Raw genomic sequence first — 8,460 nt, 5'->3', positions numbered from 1 at the left:
TCAACATGTGATTGAATTGTGCTTCATGTGAATGTAAAGAGGTTGTCCATAAGTGGACACTCTGTCTTGCCTAATTGGGAGTTTGGGTATATATCTGTGTGTGTTTTTGTCTGTGAAGGATCTGGGAGGAGATGCACAGAGTAGAAGGAGAATGCTGCTGAGAATGAAAACCATGAGGAGGAGGAGGAAGTGCTGTATTTAGGCTGTTCATGGTCTCTTCTCTTCACTGACAGGGAGAAACAAGCCCTGCAGCCAATCTGCACAGCTTGGCCTTATTTCACTGACAGGAGAGTCTGCATGCACTGAAGCCCTCTCTTACAGTGTGTTTAAAATAACAACCACAGCTCTGTTCCTAGCCCAAGGAACCCTGACCCCCCAAAAAATGTTTAGCGATATGATGGGCATGATGAAGGTTTTGTTATATTTTACAAAGAAAATAGTTTTATGTTGGGTCAAGCTAGCAGAGTTATAGTTAGAGTGACAGTTTATATTAGATAAGGACTGTATTACTGAATAAGAAACAAACAGGGATTTTAAGGACACAGGGGCATGGGACATCAAAGGCCTCAGGCTGAGCACAAAGCATCACGGCAGTCTTCTCTTCATCATGGAGACACAGAGCAACAGGAGGCATTAGCCACAACTTGACATGAGTCAAAGCAAGACAAGCCAAATGGATACACACTGTTTGCCCATATGGAGGCTACTGCAGCACTATGTGCTGATTAGTCTTGTTAGTGAAACAGCCAATTTTCTGCAAGCCAGAAAGCAGCAGCTTTTAACATCACAGTATCATGGAACAGGTCAACTGCATATATCAATCACCAGGCTGAGTAGAGTTTGAATTATTTGCTCAGTGAAAAACAGTTAGGAAAGTCTTGCTTGCTTTAGTTTTCAGAAGCCCATTTTTAATCCCACAGTTCAACTTAATCCAAATTTGACACAGTCACTGCTTGCACATGTTGGTACATAACTGCAGGAGTATTTGCGTCAGAGGTAGTGTTAGGGATGGGGCTGCCCTTTGTAAGTCCTGCCATGTTTTTTTGCCTCCGATTTAATAAACCAACCCAATTTAATGGTTCACGATGGGAAAGCAGCCAAGCTCAATTTTCTATAGCCTGTTTTTTTCTACCTGATGCAACATAAGGCTGCTCCACAATGCATGCATAGTCACACCACCACCAATACCACTTGATCTGCAGCTTTAACTACATAATGAACTGTTGCGCCTCAGATGTCAGTCACACACTGTCTCCCTCTCTCTGTCTCTCTCTGTTTCTCTGCCTGAATCTCCCTGCACAATATCTCCCCCAACTACTACCAGCACACTTTTTAAAGGTAAAAAAAGTAGGTGTTGAAAATATGTTTTTCATTTATCTACCTAACAAAAAGAAGTACCAAAAAGTTGTGGTATTTTATTTTTTCTTCAGAAACAAGTTCATCTGATTTTCCTTTGCCCATTTATGTTTTATTCGTACAAATTACCATTCCTATGTATCTTCACAAAGAGATGGCAAAATATTTAAGGCAAAAGGTTCACAAACATCCGTGACCCTGAACAGAATAAGCGGTAACAATAATGGATGGATGGTTCACAAACAATGACAGAACATGATGATCTGTGTTTGTTTCTTTAAAAACAGGTTTTAAAATCAACAATTATGCTATTTTCAATTGCAATTTAAGTAGTCTTCGTTAAATTTGTGACATGAGTGAGTAAGAATGCCAGAGTAATTTCAAATCCAATCTGTATCAGCACACAAATTACCATTCAGTACAACAAATTATTCATAGTTACAAAAAAGTACTGTTGCATCACATCCTACAATATATTTGCACAAAAGGTTGTTTTCTACTATTGACTCAAAGCAGCACTGTAAACACTTAAACATTAAAATTAAGTTCAGTGATTAAATAACTGGAGTCGCGTGGTTTGAAATGTTTCCATGACATCACTAAATAACGTGTGCCTTTTTTCTTAAGATGCAATTTTACCAAGACACATATAACAGTGTAAACCCACATGTAAACGCAGACGTAATGTATAGTATATATACTGTTTCACCAACATGGCAAAAACACATGACCTCCTGTTTACACGCACATATGACACAAATGGAGACCTGTTGTGGAGCTCTGGATGACTAACCTCAGTCCTGTGGTGTACTCTTGGTTCTTCTGGTACATTGCTTAAATTAACTCTTTGTGTGTGTGTGTGTGTGTGTGTGTGTGTGTGTGTGTGTGTGTGTGTGTGTGTGTGTGTGTGTGTGTGTGTGTGTGTGTGTGTGTGTGTGTGTGTGTGTGTGTGTGTGTGTGTGTGTGTGTGTGGTGGAGTATATAGGTGCTCTTTATAAATCCCCAACTGTGACAGATGCCTGGTGCATAATGTCAAATGCCTGCCTTTCCTTAAAAGCTCTTCAGGCTCAATCCAGATTCTGAGCCGCAGATCATCCGCAGAGCACCTGCCACGTTGGCCCTTCATCACCGTCACAACGCCAACTCACTCACTCACTCACACACCAACTCCAGACATGACAGACATGGAGCTGGACAGAATTGCACACAGCACTCCAATAGCACCACGACAGCGAAAGATGGGTGGGAATGACAAACACACCGCTTTATGTTAAACTGTCATTTGAAATAGCAATCAAAGCTGATCTAATTAAGCCAGTCTGTATAATTGAGGTCTTTAGGGAATACTGACAGGATCCAGATACTCTCTCTTTCTGTGCAAACGTCTCACCAGAAGCTCAGGGAACTCTGGGATACAGGGGAGTCACGACACAGACTTTTGTTGAGGATGTAAACCAGACATCAACCGCCTGTGTGTCCTGATGTTGCATGAATGCTTATATGAAACAATCATGCATACATGAGAGCTCTGTGCACACTCTTTCAAAACAGTCACGCATTTGTCATTGTCCAGGTCTGCACTTGTTTGTTTAAGCTCATAATTGGCATATGATGAATGTATATTACATTTCTCATTTAGGCACTGGGTTTCCAGGCCAGTCCTGTGGGCTTCTCTGTACAGGTCCTCCTGGTCCGTCAGTTATACAGACACTAGATTTAAGATGCTGCAATTCACTTTTCCTGACCTTGTAGTTATGCTTCTATACCAGAAAGAGATGAATTAAGATCTGATAGACTGACTTTCTATTATAGTTACACAAACCGTTTAAAGCTGAGCTAACCTCTTAGAGCTAACCTAAGATAGGTTGCATCCAAGTATGTTTTCTAGTTTGAAATGCTTGGATTTAAAATGCTGTATTATTATCTTCACATCGCTTTTGCTTTGGTTTTTCAGCGGGGATAGATTTCACCGAGGAAACAGTGGAAGCCCAAGAGTCTTCCATGATTTTGAAATGCTCAAACCGATGGTGGTATTTATTTGGCACAGAGTTTAGGTTTAGATTTTCATCCAAATTGATATGAATCTAAACTCAGAGTAAACATGACACTTTTTTCCCTCTAGACAGCAAAAAGGATTGTGAATTAACAAAAACCACAAAATGTTTCAAAGCCACGCACGGCTATGTATTTGAGCTCAACTCATCTCCTGTCATCTCTGGTGAGGATCTACTGAAATCTAGCATCTGCCTATTTGGACGTTGACTATGTGGATTGTGTGTGTCATGCTTAGTATACATGTCTATTGTGATAATATACCCCTTTAATCTGATCTGCTATGAATAATATTTATTTATTTTTGTATTTACCCCATTATCTATCCAGTTTTGTATGTCTATCATTTATTGCTATTCCCTCATCTTCTATTAACATGAACAAGCTTGCTCTTGAATATTCCTTGTAACTTTTGTACACAAAACTTGTGTGGCCTACATAATTATATTTTCAACACTTGTATTTCATTAAAAGCAATAATTCATCTCTGCTGCATTACTTGATATAATGGTGAAAGGTTCTGACAATTTAATTATACAGCTGGAACCAGAGAGCTGCCCTCACCACGTCCATGACTGACAGATGTTATTCCAAATCTAGTTTCAGAGGTGGTTGAAAGTCTATGAACCTCTGTTGGTGTTTCATCCCCTAGCCAGTTTCCCAAGAGTTCCCATAATGCCCTCTGGGCCAGGCTCTGTAGGACAGGAGTGCCAGGTCTGCTCCGGTTTCAGGCTGTCAGATAACATCAGTTTGTGTGTTGGCTTTCTGTTACAGAGCAGACCAGGTTAGTGCTGACCCAGTGCTAAGGTTTGGAGCCAACACTGGTCACGCAATGCAGAACAGGAAGTCAAAGGCCAGAGTTTACCTTTCCTCCACCTTCTTATTAAATTCATTCCTCACAGTGATAGCTGAACAACAATAAAAAGAATATGCCTGAACTGCTCTTTGTGCATGGGCAATTATTCAATATTATGAAACCGTAAAGAAAGAGTAGTTTTGAGTTTATTCACAGGTTATAAAGCATGCTTTTTGAGGCCTCTGAGCTCTATGAGAGGATTGTTAAGCTGAGATGTTATGCGTGAAAACAAATGCAGAACAGAAAAACAGTGACAAAAAAAAGAATGACGACTCAGTTTGTAATTGTTGTGCACACCCTCCTCTTTACCACATGTGAACATAATTTTCAACATGTCAATACAGTCACTGGCACTTGACTGAGACTGATTTGCATCAGAAATATGTTGAAATCTGTTTGCTATTTCTCTCACAAAGAGTGCTGAATGTGGTTGAGATATTGAGCATGGATCCTACTTACTACTTTGTAGATGTGTGGCTTTTTGGTATGATCAAGAGGTGACTTACATTTATGTTTGCTGTAATATTTGTTAATTGTGTAATTCAGGGAGTCATTGATACTGATACCTTGTGTTTTTCATTGAACTAAAATATCAACTTTCACTCATAGTTCCTTTAATTTTAATTATAATTTGTCCAAAGGTAACATGTCTTTGGCTAATATACCTGTTTAATTAAGGTCTGGCATTTAGACTAGTTCTGATTTTGTTAATATATAAAATACAGTACCAGTCAAAAGTTTGGACACACCTTCTCATTCAACTACTTTGAAGAATCTAAAATATAAAACATATTCTGGTTTGTTGAGCATTTGTTTGTTTACCACATAATTCCATATGTATTCCTTCATAGTTTGGATGTCTTCAATATTAATCTACAATGTAGAAAAAAAAAATAATAATAAAGAAAGTAAAAACCATTGAATGAGAAGGTGTGTCCAAACTTTTGACTTGTACTATATATATATATTAATATATTTTTATTTATTTATTTAATAGCAATATGATTAAATATGGCTGCACGGTGGTGTAGTGGTTAGCACTGTCGCCTCACAGCAAGAGGGGCCTGGGTTCAATTCCCGGGCTGGACAACCTTCTGTGTGGAGTTTGCATGTTCTCCCCGTGTCAGCGTGGGTTCTCTCCGGGTTCTCCAGCTTCCTCCCACAGTCCAAAGACATGCAGCTTAGGTGCATTGAAGACTCTAAATTGCCCGTAGGTGTGGATGTGAGTGTGAGTGGTTGTTTGTCTCTATATGTCAGCCCTGCGAACTGTCCAGGGTGTACCCTGCCTTCGCCCGTTGACAGCTGAGATCGGCTCCAGCACCCCTGCGACCCTTAACTGGATAAGCAGGTTACGGAAAATGGATGGATGGATGGATGATTAAATATATGCAAACTGTTCTTGAACTATTTAATATGCAAAGCAGATGTTCTGCATTAAAGCTCGATTTCATAACTTTTTAACCAGTCGTCACATATATCAAACCACGATGACTTTAAGGAGTTGACTGAATTCACTGACTTCTGTGTGGCTTTCTGATGCAGATTAAGAACTTGTGATGAAAGAAAACCTAAACATGCAAACAAGTGGAAACTAGGAACACATGTAACTTGGAAGAGAAACCTCTGCTCTGCTCTCTAGAGAAAAGTTGGTAACTTATAAGATGGCAAGTTACCAACTTAGCTTTTTTGTTGTGTACAAACTTTAAATTTGAAATAAAAGTACAATCTTTTTTAGCAGGTCCCAAAAAAAATACAATGAAATATACCTAATGTTTGTTATGCATACATATAATGTATAGTTTTCTTCATTATATGAATAAAGTTATTTTTTCAATTGTCACAATATGTGATAAAGCAGCTGTGGACAATGAACAATGACCGACTTATCTACTGTGTACACACAAATTTATAACGGGTGTATGTGTGTCTTCAGTTACATTTGTTTTATATAAATCGGATGAGATATTGATGATTGACTTCTGTGTCTTCCTTGGAGCTCATGAAGTTATGGAAGATACTTGAATAAAATGATTAATAGTCCAGGTTATGAGGGGTAAACATTTTTCCTGTGCCGCATCTTTTTCTGGTTAACGTGAATGACAAACGGCTCAACATGAGATACTTTCAAAATTGTGAAACTGTGTTCCACCTTAGATTTGACTTCCATACAGGGAGACAAATATGTTAGGGGTTGGACTGACACCTGTTATGAGGCACTCCAACAGTGAGAAATAAAAAATGACAAAGAGTACATCTAGAAAACTGTGGAGCAATCCAGAATCAGGCCCAGTGCCAGACATGGATGGAAGTGCATCTTGATGGATGTTTGTGGTTTACCAGCAGGATCACCCTGCCCCTCTGCAGCTGCTGACAGCTTTTGAGTTACAACTTTTACATTTACTCACAAAACAAACAAAACATTGGTTCCCCAGCCTTAAAGAGCATGACCTTGTAGCCACTGTGCCCTTACCTTAAAAAAATATGTGGTCATGAATGTATAGCATTTTCACAGCATCTCTGTGGCATAAGACATTTTAAGTCATTCAGCATCTTTGAAAATACCCACATCACCAAAGGCATCACTGTTATGGTCTGGTGAATGAATTGCAGTTAGAAAAAAAAGTTTTTAAGATGCTAAGGACTGGAGCTGATAATCATCATAGTTTGTCTAAAAGGACTGCATTGTAAACAACCACAATCCAAAATCAAACCTCAATCGCATGATCGCAAATTGCAAGATGGTGAATAAAGTTCTCCGGCTGTAATAATGATAATGATGGTACTTAAGTGGAGATGCTTGTAATCTGTCTGTAACACATGTGGCCCATGAATTATTAATGTTGTCCAACTATCTAAAGAGAGGCTAAGAGTGGAAAAAGCTTCTCAATCCCCCCAAAAAGTCTGGAAACACCCAAGATCCCAATTTAATCTGTTTCTGGTGATTTATATATATATATATATATATATATAAAAAAAAAACCATGTTTGGATAATCGCATGGTTAAGATAAATACGATTGTGAGAAAAGGCCAAAGAGATAAACATGTAATGATACATGGTTTGAAATGGTGGGTGGAAATAGAGAAAGGGGAATCCAGAGGGTTTGCAGATGAATTCCTGTGCTTGCCTTGCACTACAAGTGGTCTGGGGCGAAGTGTTTGTGGGGCTCTTGCGGTTTTTCAGCCAATAAATCCTCTGCACATATTCAATCCAGTGAAATGTGCTGCTGGAGAGGAGCACTGAAGGATGTACGGCCATTACTCAGCTGCCCACATCAGAGAGAAGAGCTAGATATCCATACACCCCCACCTCACTTGTTAGAGACATTCCCTCCATCGGACAGATAGCCAGACACAGGGATCATGAAGGAGGTGTGAAAATTGAGTGTAAAAGTTCATTGAAAGGCTCTGAAACACTGAAGGTTTAATAATACTGAGGCTCTTGTATGCTGGTTTTTTTTACCACTTGAGAAGACAAGAAATGTCCGGAGTAAATGCAAGTGTTTGTTAATTGCACAACATTTTAAATGTCTGTGTTGATTTTAAGATATGAATATTAAATAAGCACTATTACTAGTAGGTACACTCCCATATGGAAAACATTGTACAAAATCGTACAAAAGGCCCCATGTCATATATATTACTTATAAGTTTCAGATAAAAGATATAAACATTTAGTAAAATGTATGTATATCTTTTCCATATGGGCGTGTACATGATTGTGTTTGGGCTTGGTAGTATTTAAATGGTACAACCTGGTCGTTACAGTAAATCTGGTATACAAATCAGATGAAACCTCTGCCCTGGTCATTGCCATTCCACTTCTATATCTCACTTGCTGTTTCAAATTCTTTACTTTCGGGAGTTAATGTGTGCATATCGATTCCTTGTACCCACTGAAAACTGCATAAAAGACAAGAGAAAGAACCCAATTTAAATATCAACCTGAGACATACATTACTTGGGTTAAACTTGTTTTTTTTCTGCATTTCTATTCCCTTCCAGGTGCACCTGCGCCATCTTCTGGTCATGCTCCGCTATCACTTGGCCTGATTTTAATTTCAGTATGATCTTTTGCTTCAACACCTTCATCAATTTATCTCATTCTGAGACTCTTGTGGTCAGAGCTCTTCTCACTGAGGGCTTGTGGGACCGGGACTAGAGAACACGTCTTTTTTCTTAATCAAGTTTGCACTC

Source organism: Anoplopoma fimbria, chromosome 2 (genome assembly GCF_027596085.1).
Source record: "Anoplopoma fimbria isolate UVic2021 breed Golden Eagle Sablefish chromosome 2, Afim_UVic_2022, whole genome shotgun sequence".
Classification (NCBI taxonomy): Eukaryota; Metazoa; Chordata; class Actinopteri; order Perciformes; family Anoplopomatidae; genus Anoplopoma; species Anoplopoma fimbria.
The sequence above is the reverse complement of the archived record's forward strand: the minus strand, read 5'-3'. Positions refer to the sequence as shown.